Here is a 17,370-nt window from a genome sequence, read left to right as displayed (position 1 = left end):
TCTCAAGGGATCTCTTTGGCTCACGTTAAGAAGTCAGTAGAATGATTTTTATTGACTTTGATCTTCAATAGTTACTGGGCCTCAAAGCAGATTGTGAATAACTTTGGAGCGTGCAGTTAATAACTGAATATGGATAACAAAGTTAAATATGTAAAGTTCAATGTTGGACTTTCTGAATTATCAACATCCCAGAGAATCCAAAACTGCTTTAAACTTGGGCAAAATCTATTGTGAAATTAGAAATCTCAAATGAGTTGTATGAATAATTTTTCTCTAATTGGGACTCAGCTACCATAATCTGGACAAGCACAATTCAAAAACGGAAAACATTTCCAAGAGTATTTCACTGCTCTCATTAAGACTACTGTTAAACACGAGTGACTTAAATGAAACATAGTTTAAAAATATTTTACAGCTTCTATATGTTAAATCAACTACATGCCACTGGTTATGTACCATAACCAAACTGAACAATATGATGTGAACGCTTACTTCCCCGTACAAAGCCACGTCCACATAAATGGATTGTTCCTAATCCTGAGAGCTACCAGTTGGTGAAGACAGTACTGAGCTAGCTGGGTCAATGATCTGGTTTGGCATATGGCAGCTTCCTATGTTCCAGATCAGCCCACTTCCTTCCCATCTCACCATGGTTGAAATTTGCATTGTGGGAAAAGCCTCCCATTTGCTCCATTGTTCTTCCACCCCTTCACACACCAGGTGGATCAGGTCCCCTCCCCTAGCAGTATATGGAGTTACTTATTTATACAAAACATCTGTGGGTTAGTTTTTGAGTCAACTCCTCCCAGGGTGATTAACAATGTAAAACCAATGCCAAAGGCAAACTACACAATTAATGCCATTTGCCATTTGGACATTAGTTCCACTCCATGTTTCATGGTTGGGTAATGATGTGATGCTTGTTCCACCTTGGAGCCTTGCTTCACCTCAGCTGCTAATCTATACAAACATGCCTTTTGGACAGCAGTGGTAGTTAACATTTTACATTTTGGATCTCATAGGCCCGAGGTAGCCAGGATGATGACTTGCAAATGGTACTGGACCACAACTCTCATCAGCCCTTGCAAGTATGGCCAGGGGGTCAAGGATCATGGGAGCTGTAGTCCAACAGCATCTAGAGGGCACCACTTCAGCTACTTGTGTCATATTTATTGCCTTTACTTGCCTTCAGTATAATCTGAAGGAGAGTCTCCACCCTCATCGTTCAGCAAAGATGGTCCAGCTCCAAGGACCTTCTGGCGATTCCCTCACCATGAAAAGTGAGGGTACAGATAACCAGGCAGAGAGCCTTCTCAGTAGTGGTGTCCACACTGTGGAATGCCCTCCCATCAGATGTCAAGGAAATAAACAACTATCTGACTTTTAGAGGACATCTGAAGGCAACCCTGTTTGGGGTAGTTTTTAATGTTTGATGCTTTATTGTCTTTTTAATATTCTGTTAGGAGCCACCCAGAGTGGCTGAGGAAACCCAGCCAGATGGGTGGGGTATAAATTATTACTATTATTATACTACTAAGGATTTTGGGCTGCGTCCGATTGCAGAGTCTTTTAACATTTAAGCAGGTCCTCCCCTTCCCATCATCCAACAGGGCAAATTCAGCAACAGACTGGTACTAGCACAAGATTGTATCTAGTAATATGCCATTTCCTTGTCAGGTTTAATTCTTGTGCCTTTTGCTGAAGGGGCATCCTTAAGAGCTTTCTTTAATGTATCTGCTTTCAGGGACACCATGTCCCACACCAGGACTTGAGTAATATGGAAATGAACTGTAGATCACTGCAGATAAAGCTTACGGGAGATAAAGCCGGTGCCAGGCAACAGCTGACTACAAACTCCACTTTATTACAAGAGTTTCTGCGTTGCCACAGAGGAATACAGTTGCTTCTTTAATGCCATGCGTACAAAGAGTTCAAGAAGAGAACAAACCGGGGATTTAGTGGATTAATGGGATAACAAACATATCAAGAAAAAAATTGAGGGAAGGGAGAATAAAGCTGGAAACTTGCCTTACGGGGGGGGGGGGGGGACCCAACATAACCAACCATCTGAGACCTGTTAGGATGCTCCTCATTTTAAATCAGTTTCCAAATGCATTATTTCCAGAACTCTTGTGTGACTAATACTTGTCTGGTTTTCGATTTTGCCGGTGTGATCCTGTCCCTTGGCACATGAACATCCAAGACACCCACCGTCTTCAATATCAGACAATAATGCAGGTAAGCACAGAGTACAGTGGTACCTCGGGTTAAGTACTTAATTTGTTCCGGAGGTCTGTACTTAACCTGAAACTGTTCTTAACCTGAAGCACCACTTTAGCTAATGGGGCCTCCTGCTGCTGCCACGCCGCCAGAGCACGATTTCTGTTCTCATCCTGAAGCAAAGTTCTTAACCTGAAGCACTATTTCTTGGTTAGCGGAGGCTGTAACCTGAAGCGTATGTAACCTGAAGCGTATGTAACCCGAGGTACCACTGTAGTTATTAATTTCATCCTTCCCTCCACAGCAGACCCTTTCAGGGCAGAAGAGTGTTCTGTAACTGGACTTTAAATGGACTTACTTGTACCCCCCCCAAAGGCTACTCCTTAGTTTTGGACATAGATTTAAAATGAAAGCTAGACAGATGACAAAGCAGCTACAACTCTGATCATTCTTGCAGTTTTAAGAAGGTTCTTTCTGAAAAGCAATATGACTGGAGAGCTCTCACAAAGCCATTCTCTCAAAGCAGAGAGCTTTCAGATACATTGCTTTGCAGAAATAAAGTTGAAGCAATCTTGGTCTCATTCTTTTTGTGACTTTTGGCGCCTGACAAACCGAACCTCTTTCCCCTCCCCCCTTCAGTGTAACTGTCTACCGCTGCCTATCCTCCTGAATTTTTGGAGCCAACATTCCTGAGAACTGTAGTTTGTTAAGGGTGCTGAGAGTTGTTAGGAGACTCCTGCTTCCCTCAGAAAGCTACAATTCCCCAAACTGCTCAACAATTGCCACATTTTTTTTAGTAACCCTAAACAATGCTGACACGCAACTGGGGTGTATTCTGTAATAGATTTTTGAACTTCTTCTTTCGCTTTCTCCATCAATTTCGTTTAATTTGCTTCTAGCTTAGCTAGCTAAAACATATCCAACACGGTTGTGAGTCTGTTGCTGGCAGGACATGCTACAAGCAAGGCATCAAAACATACCAGGTTGAGCTCTGAGTTGCTGATAAAGACTATCTGCTGTGCCTGTAATTTTCTGATGCTCAGGCTGCAAATAGGGAAGAACTATAGGAACCATAAACTTTTTTTGTTGTTGTTCTATTTTTGCAGTCCTTTTGTCTTCTCTTGTGTGTTGGTTTCGCTTTGGTTAAATGGACTTGGAATGAAACTTAACCAGCCCTGAGGCAGCAAATGCTGACCTGCTGCTTACCAATAGAGTATTTAATACTATGAAATTCTAGCCCAGGCTCTCTTCCAAAACTCAGATCTTGAGACCCACTATCATCAGTAGGGGGGGGGGACTTCCAAAATGTCAAGGATAAGCACTTGTGAGTAGGCAATGGTCCCCACAATGCCCATTCCCAAAGGAATCCATCTTAGCTGTTGCTTTCCAACTGTCTAGGGGTCATTTCTCATAGAACTGTGTGCTGATAGGCTGATCATGTTGAGGTGGTTCAGCTCTACCAATCCTGACTACTACAGATTATAAAAAACCTTTTAGTCCTACCATCCTCAGGAGCTTACATTCAGTGACTTCAGTTGTCTAAAAAGGTGTTCTCACATTTGAATACCCTCCAGCATCCTGATCAAAATCAAGACACTCATTTTTTGGCTCTGGGCTTTCATGGGAACCAGCTATTTCACACAAGAATGTGAGACCTAAAAACGAGCCTCTTTTGGTTTGGCGCTCCCGTGCAAACCAGCTGACTTGCACCAGAGCATTGGACGAAAAAACGGGACATTCTGCGATCAACTCAGAAGCAGGGATGCCTTCTTTAACTCCCAGATGCCCCATTTAAATAGGGGCTGTTGAGGGGTATGCATTCAACTCAGGTCTTTTTGAGAAGAAACCTACTTGAAAGATCTTGCTTCCATTTGAGGGAGATGCCCGCATCACTTAAATTCAATGCTCGCAAAAATAATGCCATCTATGATAGGAGTTGTCTCTAGCCTATGAACTGAAAATTATTTGGGGAAGGTATCTTTTAAAAAATATAGAGAGAGAGGGGTCACAAAGTCAATACAATCCTATGCAAATGTATTACTTATTTGTAATGTTTATATCCCACGCCATTGCCTCAAGAGGTTCTCAAAAAGACTTCCGAAGGATTCTCAAAATAAAGTCACTCAAATCTAGTACAGAAGAGAAATTAGAGGTGTTCATATGGAATCAGGATTATTCAGGCAGCATTTCCTGTCCTCATCGTTGTCCTATCCTAGTGTTAAACCAGGCAGAAGCCAGAGCCGGATTTAGGGTGATTTGAGCTGTTCCCCCCCACAGGGTGATGAGCCAAGTGGGCACAAAATTGAGAAGTACCATAATTGAGAAGATCCATTTGGGGGATCCATATCTCAGGGAGTGGGTACCCCCTAGATGCTGTTGGACTACAACACCCAGCAGCTCCATCCAGCATGGCCAAGGGTCAGCAATGAGAGGTGCTGTGGTCCAGGAATTTTTGGAGGGCCACCTGATTGCTGCTCCATCAAATGTGCCTCTTGGATATTACCAGTTGTAACACCTCACACAAAGTTGATCTATCTGAGTCACACCTCCCTCCCTCTTCATCCCTTCTTGCTGCATCTTGTACTCATTTATTCTGCAATATTATGTCATGTGCTGGCTTGTGATATAGTGTGTTTTAATAAACAGATTTTTTTCTTTCATTATATATGATGTGGCTCCCCCCTAAATTGTGTGTGGGATGGACTACTAACCCCTTCCTGAATTCAATCCCACTGAAAATCAGTTCCCGTACTTCAATTAGCCTGCGGAAAGGGCGACCTTCAATTGGTTCCAACTGGAGTCTGCCATCCCCCCGCTAATGCTACATGTGGTGCTGTGGGACAAGCTTTCGTTTGATTGTAGCTGGAGTGGGAACAGTTAGTCCTACCTACTCCATGTGCTGTGGTTGTGGTACAATTCAGGGGCAACCTCACCTGTTTCAAATCCCTGTTCAGACATTAAGCTCGCTAAATTATATTGGGCCAGCTCAATCTCTCAGCCTTATTTACCTTGCCAGGTTTTTATGAAGCTAAAATGGGGAGGGGATAAACACGTGTGCCAACTTTCAGCTTGGAGTAAAGATGGGGTAGAAATATAAGAAAGACAAATAGGGACATTGTTTTACCATTGAGAAGTATTAGGACATTGAGGAGTCATCGACCACAGTAAATGGGGACATGGGTAGGAAAATTAATTGGACTGCATGCAAGTGTTGAAGGCAGAACTCAACGCCCAAACAAGTGTGCTGAAACAAATCAAAGCTTTAACCTTCCCCTTATTTTCACTGAAATGCATTTGTCACCTCCTGGCAGGGGGGGTGGGGGGGAATGCGAAGATGTGGCTGCTAACATTTCATCAGATAAATATCCCAAGTGAGTTCCAGCTGTGAATGTGTGAGTAGTCTTTCGATAGGTAAAACAAGCTCTTTGTTGCAGGTCTCTATTTGATTTTGCTGTGGAATACACTGCAGCTTTTACTAACTGTCAGAAAATTCATCCTGAATCAATACTAAGGCATTTCAATCACACTTTCTTTTTAGCTTCTCTTACTTAACTCCCCCCCAAACATATATATATATATATACACACACACACACACAACCAAAATTAAACTCTAAAGATTGCTTTGAAGATCTCCTCTGGGTATCTTGGTCCAGTACAAAGATGTCTTTGAACTCTTAAGTTTCATTTTGCAGTAATAGGAAGGTCCCCCCCTCCCAATTTTATAAATATGCTAAGTTACTTAGAAATTCGCCATGTACCAGTTTATCAATTTATACTGTGTGTAGTCTATCTAGACTGTGAGGTTTCACAGTGATTTCATTGGTTTGTTGGGACTAGGATGAAGGAAGCTTGACCTTGTTCCTGTACCTCGTTAGTCCAAAGAGGCATTCAGATCTGCGACTGCCTGCACATTGACTGTGCACCCCAACGCCTGCTTCTTTCTGAGCAGATTTCCTTTACTGGATCAAAGTATATAAGTTTGGCAAATTAAGTTTAATAGCTTTATTAATTAGTTGTTTCAGCATATGCCATAACACCCTCTCCCTTAAATTACACAGCGGAAAGGGCAGCCTATCATCTCATGCACTGTGTCATTTTTACAACAGTTCGCATTGGTATTGACAAAATGTGCCCTTATCTTAGCAGCACTAATTACATGGGTGGCAACCTTTTGCATAATGAAGAAATCATTCCTGCTAATAAAACACCCCTCAAAAATAGGTAGGCCAGATAGAGGTTGATTATAATAAAAGGTGGCAACAGGTTCTGGGTGATTTTAACATTCGGAGAGTGGAACATTAAGTGGTGTATCAAATCATCTACAGGGCTGGTGCAAAGCCTATAGATATTCATAAAGTATATTTTATTATCAGACACAGTAGAAATGTGTATAACAGGAATAATACAAGTACATTAGAGAAGTCATATGGCAAGACCTTCTAGATTAGACCAAAGCCTGTTTCCATTATACTCTCTGGAAAGCTCACCAGCAGGGCATGAGGTCAGTATACCTCTCCCATTGTTTTTTCTCTCCCAGCAAATGGTATTTAGTACCATAATACCTGTGAACATGGGCCAAATAGTCATTGTGGGTAATACACACTGATGGCTTTGGCATGGTCTATTCCCTCTTAAAGCCATCCAATCTAGTGACCATCTATATTGTCCATCACATGTTTCCATATGTAAATTATTCACACTGTGAGGAAGTGCTTTCTTTTATCTGTCCTGACTCTTCTGCAAATTGATTTCATTGAGGGAGGGAAGGAATAAAACAGTGATCACAGTAATCTTTTTTTCTAGACTAACAAGCTAAAAACCTTAACCTTTGCTAACAGGAAAGAAGCTCTAATTCCCTGACCATTTCAGGTGTCATTTCAGGTGCCTCTTTTCCAGCAATATGATACCCATTTTAAGATGGGATGACAATAACTATGCACAATATTCCAACTGGCTACAAACCATAGGTTTAGAGAAATGCATTACTATGGTCATAAATGCATTGCTATAGTCATGTTGTGCGGATGCCTAATTATCGTCTTCCAAAGCAACAACTCTATTCCAAACTTAAAAATAGCGTAATGCTGGTGGTCAACAAAAGAGGTTCTAAGACTTTCTCAAAGTAAATCTTGCTTTGACAACTGGGAAACATTGGCCTGCAAGCACTCCAGTTGGAAAACAGCTTTTACCAAAGCTATCATGGGCTTTGAAGATGCTTGAACTCAGGACGAAAGGGAGAAACGTGCTAAGAGGAAGACACACTTGACAAACCCTCACTCCTGCCAAAAAACCTATGTCCCCACTGTGGAAGGATGTGTGGAACCAGATTTGCCTCCACAGTCACTTACGGACTCACTTTTAAAACCGTGTTTATGGAAGACACTCTTAAAGAGGTGCCAGAGCTCATCATGAACTTCTCCCTTGTTTTCTTAGAATGGCAATGCGGCTCTGGTGAGCTCCAGCTGAAAAAAAAGCCCTGGGATTGCCATCAATTATGGGAGAGTGGGAATGTGATGGCAAGCCCCACTCAACCAACAAATCACTATGTTTGTCTTCTGAATCACATGGGAAACAACCAATGATTAGAGGAGATCCCCATACTTTCAATGCTTTCTTTCAACTCATGGAAGGGTTGTAAAGATGGGGTAGATGATACACCAAACTCTTCCTTTGTTCACTGTAGGGATGATCGCGGAGTGGGGAGTGGGGTCAGGAGGGAGCACACTTCCCCACCAGCAGGCAGCCACAATCTGCCTGCACGCGTGACCTTGGGGTGTGGGGTACACCCCCCCCAGACAAGCCACAGCTATCTGTACGTCGTTCCCTCTGTCTAACCTTTTGCGGTCTCAGTAGTCTGCGGTGTCCTGTCTGTAACCTTTGTCCCTGAGACCTTTTGTCTCCTTCGTCATACACTGTGTAAGGGGAAAATGACATGGTGGAAACAGGTGCCAAAATAACTTTGTACCACCCCACGATCTCAGGACCGGAAGATGTGTAAAGGTCACAAAAATGTATCTGCCTGGTTTGCATATTTGTCTCAATAAAAGGAGGCTCCACAGGGTTGGCCGGCAGCTTGCATGCAGCCCACCTGTGCGCAGCTCACATGATGATCAACACCTGTCTTGTGCCTTCACTTCAGCTCATGGGACAGAAGTAAATTGTAGGCCTGTGTTTTTATGCTTTGAGTTGTACCATGTGTGCATGCAGAGAGAAGAGAGGGCAGAGAATTTACATTGTGCAGTGAAATGTCACTTCACTAGCATCACTGCCGCCATATTTATGTCTGGGGTTTTCATTCCACAATTTATCTGTACTTTTTGTTCTTCACTTCCTCTCCACACCCCAGCACCTCCATTCTCTAGCCTGTCCCACCAAACGTCTTCAACTGTTATGCAACTTTACTAATTTAATCCCTTCCTGAAAAACCATATGAGTGGTCCACTAGAGGATGAGCACATAATCAGCTGCAATAAAACAATTGAGGGAACTATTCCCTTGCTCAATTATGGTAATAAGCCAGTGAGGAAAACCAGGAGCCTGATGCATTATGATTCCTATGCTTGGCAAAGCCCTTTATTCTCACATAGCGTAAAGGAAAGGAGGGCTGTTTTATGTCCATTTTGCATACAGTAAAGAGCTAAAGCGGTGAGTGACACAAGGTTTGTGTGCTTCAGAGTCCCTCAGGTGCTAGCGTAGCATTCTAGAAGTTCCTTAGCATCTGAACAGCAACGGTGAGTTTTTTTGTGAGTCCCACGCTAGCACATTAGCAAGCCAAATGGCGGCCTTAAATCAGTCTCTTTAATCTAAGTGCCTCTCTGAAAGTCTAACCTTGTTGGAAATTGACCCAGAGACATATGGCTCTAAAGCAGAAGATTAGCCATTTGGAAAGGGGGCGGGGGAAAGGAGCAAATTGGTAGCTCAGGGCTATGGCTCTGATGTTCCGAAAGTTCTCTCAGCAGGCACATACCTGGTAAGTCTCAAATATGTTGTACTATTTGATTCTAATGAACTTGATAAGGCTGCAGGTTTTTAGAAGGAACACTTGCTGCTGCTTTATATTCAGCATGGATGTATCTGAAATAGTACTTTGTTGTTGGAGTGACTACATAAATTCCCCTATTCCATAAAGACTATGCATACTTGGCTGCTGGCTTTTTGCTGAGCTATTATCTGTATGCACACCATTCCCCACAAAGAGTGAAGTATCATGGAAAAGAAAGTGGACTCATGTTTTCAGCATATAAAAATGGTCCTGGCTCGTCTTAATGCAATGAATCATCCAAAGGGCTCCCAGAGCATTTAAAAAACAAAACCAACCAATCCTTGCATTAAAATACAGAAGACTGACAATAACAGCAGATATTAAAACTACAAAACAGCAGAGCTAGGAATCTATAAACAGTGCCCCCCCCCAAGGTTATGTATTAGCAGACAAACTGCTGGAATTTCTTTGACAGTGGCAAAATTCCTGGTGGTGGCAGCAGGGATCAGAAAGCAGGCAAGAGAAGTGATCTGATTTTATTCCTCCAGAGAATATCCAATGAGAGGTTTTTATGGGTTGCAGTTGCTTCCTGATTCATTCTATTAATATTCCGATCTTATGCAGAGCCATTGTATCCATATCGATGATGTTCTTAATTTTGGTTTGCAGACAGCAACAGTCAACCAGTCAAATAAAGTATATCACTTTCCACATAGTTAGAAGACTTCAGACTCTGCTGGACAGGAGAGCATCCCTGGAGATAGTGGGCAGTTGATTTGTCCAACATATCTCTTTGCAGTCTGATCCACTACCTGGATACAGGGAGTTCTAATAATGACTATTGGGCAAGATGGGTTTCCCATGTTGGGACTGCATGGTATTTATTGGCATTCATGGATGCTTGTGCTAAACCTTTCAAGTCTTGCTCACAATATTGGAGTTTCTTTTGCCAGGGAATGTGGCCTTTTTGGGACGGGAACAGAATAAAGGAAAACGAGAGGCAGTAGTAAAGCTTCTTTTAGAAGGACCTCCAGAACGTGTTTCTTGGGGCTGCCCCAAATGCCCCACTTCCCCTTCATGTATAATGAGATGGAAAGGGGCATTTTTCAGAGAAGGGCTGAATTCAAGGGTAGCAGTGACCTTACTCACAATCTGCTGTTGGTGTTGTCAGTGATGGGTATCTCCCCTCTTATAATGCATTGCATCATCACACAGCCTCATTCATAGGAGCATTTTGGGATGGAAGGCAAATGGGAAGAATTCCCTATAAAGTCCCTATAAAATGTCCCTATAAAGAAGAGACTACTCTTACTCCTTTTTATACTGTCCTGGCTGATGATAGTCAATGATAATATCCATTGCTTCCTTTTTAAATAAAAAGATGTCAAAGTGACAAAAGTTTTATACATGAGTCTTTAGTGTTCTTTTATTAGTATTCCCGGTTAAAGATCAATAAAGGTGGTAGTATCTTAGCCTTCTGGTGTAAAAACAGCAGATTTAAAAATCAGGGGGAAATTGTTGCCTTGTGTCTCTCCCCCGAACAGTGCATTTGTCGGAGCTTACATATAGCTTGAACATGCCACATTCTCTCCATTTCACATAACTGGGATAAATAATCTCTAATGAGGTTAAATGTCACTGATTTCTTCTTGGCACATACGGTACAGAGAGCTAACAGGTCTGGGGCAGGATCTCTCAGTACTAGGAGAGTCTTCATTAATGAGTTCATAAAATGAATCATAGGCACACAGCTGAGATTAATTGCCACGCTTTTTGACAGTCTTGTAAAGGCCAGGGATCAAAAGGACATGGGTTCCAAATCAATGTTTTGTGCACAAAGATTATGCCAATGACACAGTTTGAAACATTTCAAATGGCTGTCATAGGAAAGTTTGGAAGACCGTTACAAAAGATGCAATGTCGATCATTTGCATTAAAACATTCTCTTAAAATAGCCTGCAGCTATCCATGAAGGCAGGTTCATCTGGGTTTTTTAAAATGAGTTTCTTCCTTGGCATTTCCCATGACCATCAATGCAAACAGAATCAGCAAGACCATATTGTGTTATAAGCTCTCAGCCATCTTCCTGCAAGTCTCCCTTCTTCTCCATTCTCACAGTAAGTCAATGCATCAACTGCAGTTTCAAGGACCCAGTCCAAATAGATATTCTTGTGTTGGGGTTAGGAGGTTACTTTAGATCTGGTTTAGATCCAGTCTGTCCCTACCAAATGACAGCTTTTTCCAGTTCAAGAAATTAACCTGAATGAGGACTTCAGTGGGTGGAGGGGTGATTAAACCCTTAACTTTCCCTCTTAGCCACACCAGGGTCCCAGTTGGGATTAGTTCCCATGCCTGCTATTTACTTATTTCCTTAACCATTTCTCATTTGGTTTGACTATCAACATTGGCAGATAAAAGTAGGTATTAACCACAATGTGAATAATAAAGAGGAATTAGGAGAGTAGAAGTTGAAGGGGTTTCACAGTACCTGGTGGGGGAAATCTAATTATGAGATGTGTTGAAGGGACCCCTCTGTGTCCCATGCAAATTAAATTGCTTGGAATTGAGGAGATTTCACCCCTCCCATATCCAAGAATCTCCTGATGAGTCTGGCGATTTTCCAGAGAGGAGGGGCAGTGTTCTGCTCTCTACTTATTCCGCTCCAGCACCACATCAAAGAGTCAGTCAGTCAGTGTGTCGGAGAGAGAGAGACTGAGTGTTAGAGATTGTGTGTATAGATAAGGTTGCTGCTAAGAGCAGCTGCAGGCACTCAGTGCGGTTCAGCATTCTTTATGCTTAGACTTCATTTAGCTCTGTACATAGTTGTATAATAGTTGTAGATAGAGTAAAAGAAGGTATTCTACAGAGCTGCTCTCCGAGTCATTTATGCTCTGCTGTACTCTGTTGTATTCTGCTGTGCGACGACTGTCTTCTTGTGGAAGTGAATCCGGTGCTCACAACTCTAAGCTGTGAGTCCACAGCACTTTGACCTGTTCCTGTGCAGAAGGTGGTCTCTGGAAGTGCTACCCAACTCACCTAGCCCAGTCGGGGCTGAATGGATGAGTCCAGTTGGTGACACTGGCTCAAGGGTGATGCTGACAGGAATAAGAATTTAACTGGAATATTTGAAGTTACCTAAGTGAGTTATGCAGGCAAATCTTATTAAGTTCTTCCTTAGGTGCCTTTGAAATTCAGAGGGTGTGTGTGTGTGTATTGAGTTTAACACTTGCACCACACATACGGAAAACTGTTTTGGTGAGTCTTCATATGCAGCACTTAACACCCCCTCCCCATTGTATTTCCCTCTTTGAGAATTTAAAATCACTCTAAATGTTTATATGGATAACATTGCTTTTTAAGACAATACACATAAGACAGCCCTGCATGGCAAATTAGCAGGGAGACATCCATTAATTTTTAGCAGTTTTCAGGATGTATTCTTGCATCACATATTCATTTCTTTCCTTTTCAAAAGTTGTTTGATGAAAACTGATGCTTGAGTTTGTAACTTACCCAGGCTAATTGAGAATCTCATATTGTTCTTTCCCAGTACAATAACATTTGTGAATAGGCTACAGACTAGCACATTCTTATATCTGAAAGGAATTCCTTAAAACAGGGATGGAAAACCTCAGAGCCTCCAAGTGTTCCTATTTTTGAGATTATGATCCTGGAATGTCCCACTTTTCCTTAGGCTGCCCCTATTTTCATCAGGTAAATGTCAGTCAGATGGGTGGAGTATAAACAATAAAAGTATTGTTCTTATTATGGAATAGGATGTCCCTATTTTCATCAGAGAAATGTTGGAGGGTATGCAGCTTATGACCTGAGTACCTCATGACGACCTTGGTCTAATTTCAGGTGGCCTGCAGCGTAATTTCAGTCTGGTAGCAAAGATGGAAAAAGGATGAGAGGTGGCAGAGAGAGACAGGTGTGGCAGAAAGAGATTTGGGGAGTTAAAGTGAAATATGGATACATTTCTTCCTCTTCTTTACCCCCTTCCTAATGTTTCCTTTCGCCCTGGTGCCGTCACAAAACATCACAAATGGAAAACATTGCCTTGGTAACACCCCCATGTTCTTCAACAGTAAGTAAATCTATTGTATAGATACATTCCGAACAATTTTTGAAGTAGGGTGCTGCAATATTGAAAAATTATGATTACTATAACAAATACAAATCCCCATCTTCAGTTTGCATTTTGAAAAACTTAACAAAAAAAACCAAACCTGGTCATTTCCCTCAGCATCTTCCTCTGTTTATTTATCATTAGGGGGGAGGAGAAAATAACATTTTGATAAATATTTAAATGATAGTTCAGTTATCTTTTGCTTCTCCACCAACACATTCACTCTTAGAGAAAAACTTGTTTTTTTGTTATTGTTTTGTTGTTTACATATTTTCATAGTGCTATGGGAGTAAAAGTTTTTTTCCTTGAAAAAAAAGAAAGAAACTTACAAAGATAGAGGCTTAATAATGTCTATCTGCAGAGGACCAGAATATGCTTTTGATTCCAAGAACTGAGGAATATTAAGGAGAGATGGAAAATGAGCTAAAGTGCTAATTTGCTAAACGTTTTTAATTTGAGGGAATAATGAAATTAAAAATATTTTCTACATCATGTGAGAAAACTTGAAAGCAAACATTTCCATCTCATAAGCATAATATTCTTCTCGTTGTCTTTTTTAAAAAAAAACCTTGCAAAAGTAAATTCTGGGGTGCTAGATTTTTTTTTTTTTACATTTTCTTACTGAGAGAGAAAAATATCTCAAGATGATGACTATACAAAGAGCAATGACCTCAACAATTTGGAGCGGCATGGAACACATTGCCTTGAATTACGCAACACAACAAAGGCTACAAATGTCTTCAATTTAACCCATACCCATCTATTTTTGGAAAGAACTTCTGTGCAGTTAGAAAATTATCTTTTTAGTAGCTGATTATAACATCATTCTAATTGGATGTTGCTGAGGAAAGGGATTGTAGTTATCTAATGCAAATGTAATGGCTTGGGTACCAGCAGTGCTAAGTTCTCTTTCCATCCTTCCATATATAGATAGGACTCTGATCAAGCAGATCCTTCCATAGACAGAAGAGGGAGAAGGCAATTTTCATTTATTTCCCCCCTCATCCCTATGCCACCTCCCACACTGTTCCAGAACATCTCCAGTCCAAACTGTAGAGTTTCCAGGTATAGAGTGCTGTACGGGGAAAGCACAATCTCCAAATATTGGCTGCTCCCTTTTCTACCCACATAGGAATCCAGTTATAAGAGTTTTGCCAAAGGCAAGTACGGCTCCAACTCATTGATGGTGATTATAAACAATCCCATTGAAAATTAGAGTTTCCATTTCCCACTCTGTCCAATTGCCCAGAACTTTAACATTTGTGTGACTACCAGATATTCAGCTTGCAAATCTCTGTATAAATAAGGATAATAAGTAATGTACTGCATTTATTAGAACTGATTGTTGCATAATGCTTTTATTGAATATCTGCACCCAAGAAGTGAGCAAGTGTTCAAGTTCATCTAAAGCTCTGAATTACAGGCAACTGGAAAGAGAGATTGTTGGCCAAGATGTAAAGTCCAACTCTGCAACTTGTAACCGTTTAAGATATTATGGAGTCGGAATTTATTTGTTTTTATTATTTTATTTAAAAAGAGTGGGTTTTATGTAAATTAGGTAAGGGTATGCTTAATGCAAAATGATAACTGGACCAAAGAAGCAGCGGGTACTCTCTAAAACTATGAATGCCAGCAATTACAGTGGTACCTCGGGTTAAGAACTTAATTCGTTCTGGAGGTCCGTTCTTAACCTGAATCTGTTCTTAACCTGAAGCACCACTTTAGTTAATGGGGCCTCCCACTGCTGCTGCGCCACCGCCGCATGATTTCTGTTCTCATCCTGAAGCAAAGTTCTTAACCTGAGGTACTATTTCTGGGTTAGCGGAGTCTGTAACCTGAAGCGTCTGTAACCCAAGGTACCACTGTATTAGGAACTTCCTTAGTAAGAAAGACAGCAGATGTAAAGAAGAACACAGAACTACGGGCTTGGGTCCTAGGATGCAATGTGTGGGACCCTGTGGAATGGGACTTTCTCACCTCCTTCCTCCCGTTCACCCACAAAAATTCTGCTCTGGAAGAGGATTAGGTGACCTTCTGTATCAGTGTTCAATACAGCTGGTGGATGGAATAAATAGAAACTGGAGCCCCTCTTTTGTGTGAGCTGAAGTGCCTCTCTCCAGCTTCAGAGCTCTGCTGGATCCAACTGCATGTACACAACCACACCAATGTCGTCTTCTTTGGTGATCAGCTGTAGCCGAGTAAGATTGTCTTCCATGAACACAGTTTTAATAGTGAATCCATAAATGACTGTGGAGGCCAATTCTGGTTCCACACGTCCTTCCACAGTGGGGACATAAGTTTCTGAGTGGGAGTTGATCACCCAGTTGTCAGTGTTTATACTACATTTTTTAAAGATTTGCCTTGAGAGAGTCTTTAAGCCTCTTTTGTTGACCCTCAGTATTACGCTTTCCATTTTTAAGTTTGGAATAGAGTAATTGCTTTGGATGATAATCAGGCATCCACACAACAATGACCAGTCCAACGAAGTTGATGTTGAAGAATCATTGCTTTAACACTGGTGATCTTTGCTTCTTCCAGTACACTGGTATTAGTTCACCTGTCTTCCCAAGTGATATGTAATTTTTTGGAGGCCCCAATGAAAGGACTATGTCAGAGGTAGATTTAAGGTGTGACTCATGGAACCTTGAGGGTGCTGCAGGGGGCTCCACAATTATGTAGCATCAAGTGTGAGTGAAGGCACCAAATAGAGCAGAATGCACCAATTTTGGCATCACACAGGGCGCCACTGAAATTTGAGACCCAAGGTCACTGACTATGTTTTTTCCTTCTTCTCCATGTCTGAGATATGTCTTACACAATGTGTTCCAATTAGTTTTAGATGTAGATCCAAATAGTTGCTGGCTTTTATGTTTTCAAAGGGAGAAAAGTCACAGCATCACCTAATTAAGTTGGAAGAGCATTCCCTCCATTGAATTTTAACAAATTGAAAAGTTCAGAATTGGGCTTTTCATCATTCTTGGCAGCATATGTTTCTCCTCCCCTCCCTTTTATTAGTTCTTGCTCAACATTCCTCTTGGTGGATGTTTTGAGGAAACAAGAAAGCTTGCTGTCTTCTATTGAAATAGTATCTTGATCATATAAAGCACAAACCATCCCTTAGTACCGCTTAACTCAAAACAGTGCCCACTATCACAAGAAAGTTAGAATACAAATACACCACAGTGATTTATTTTATTTTTATGTATTTACTAAATTTCTATACAGTGGTACCTCAGGTTACATACACTTTAGGTTACAGACTCCGCTAACGCAGAAATATTACCTTGGGTTAAGAATTTTGCTTCAGGATGATAACAGAAATTGTGCTCCGGCGGAGCAGCAGCAGCAGGAGGCCCCATTAGCTAAAGTGGTGCTTCAGGTTAAGAACAATTTCAGGTTAAGTACAGACCTCTGGTACGAATTAAGTACTTAACCTGAGGTACCACTGTACTGCTCTTCCTCTGAGGATCACAGTGTGGTTTACAATATAAAAACATACAAAAAAGCATACCCCTCAGTTTAAAATGCCATAGATTGTTTAATTAGTCAAAGGTCTGGGAGAAGAGGAATGTTCTTGCCTGGTGCCTAAAGATACATAATGAAGGTGCCAGACGAGCCTCCCTGGGGAGAACATCCCACAAATTCACATTCATTTCATGTGAATTTCATGTGAATTTCTCCTAATATACACAATTGTGTATGCCTTTTTCCTAGTGTACACACCTTTGCAAAAAAAAATTCCCCAAGTGCATGCACTTTTGTATGCTGTTTTCACTATTGTATGCATTTTCTTGTGCACTTTGCCCTGTGCTGAAAAGAACAGAGAAGAGTATACTATGACTGATAGTTGTTTAGATGACTTAGCTACAATAGTAGAGTTTTGACATTATAAATGCATTATAACAATGTGACATTATATGGTGCTGCAGAGCTGAAACCTGAAGTGAATGATAACTTCCATTGTGAACATTTATTACTTTTTATAGTGTTTTTTATAGCTGTGTAGATCCAGCCTATGCTTGGATATGGTTTCAGAA

The sequence above is a fragment of the Podarcis muralis genome, chromosome 8, assembly GCF_964188315.1.
Source record: "Podarcis muralis chromosome 8, rPodMur119.hap1.1, whole genome shotgun sequence".
In the NCBI taxonomy this organism is placed as follows: domain Eukaryota; kingdom Metazoa; phylum Chordata; class Lepidosauria; order Squamata; family Lacertidae; genus Podarcis; species Podarcis muralis.
The sequence above is the reverse complement of the archived record's forward strand: the minus strand, read 5'-3'. Positions refer to the sequence as shown.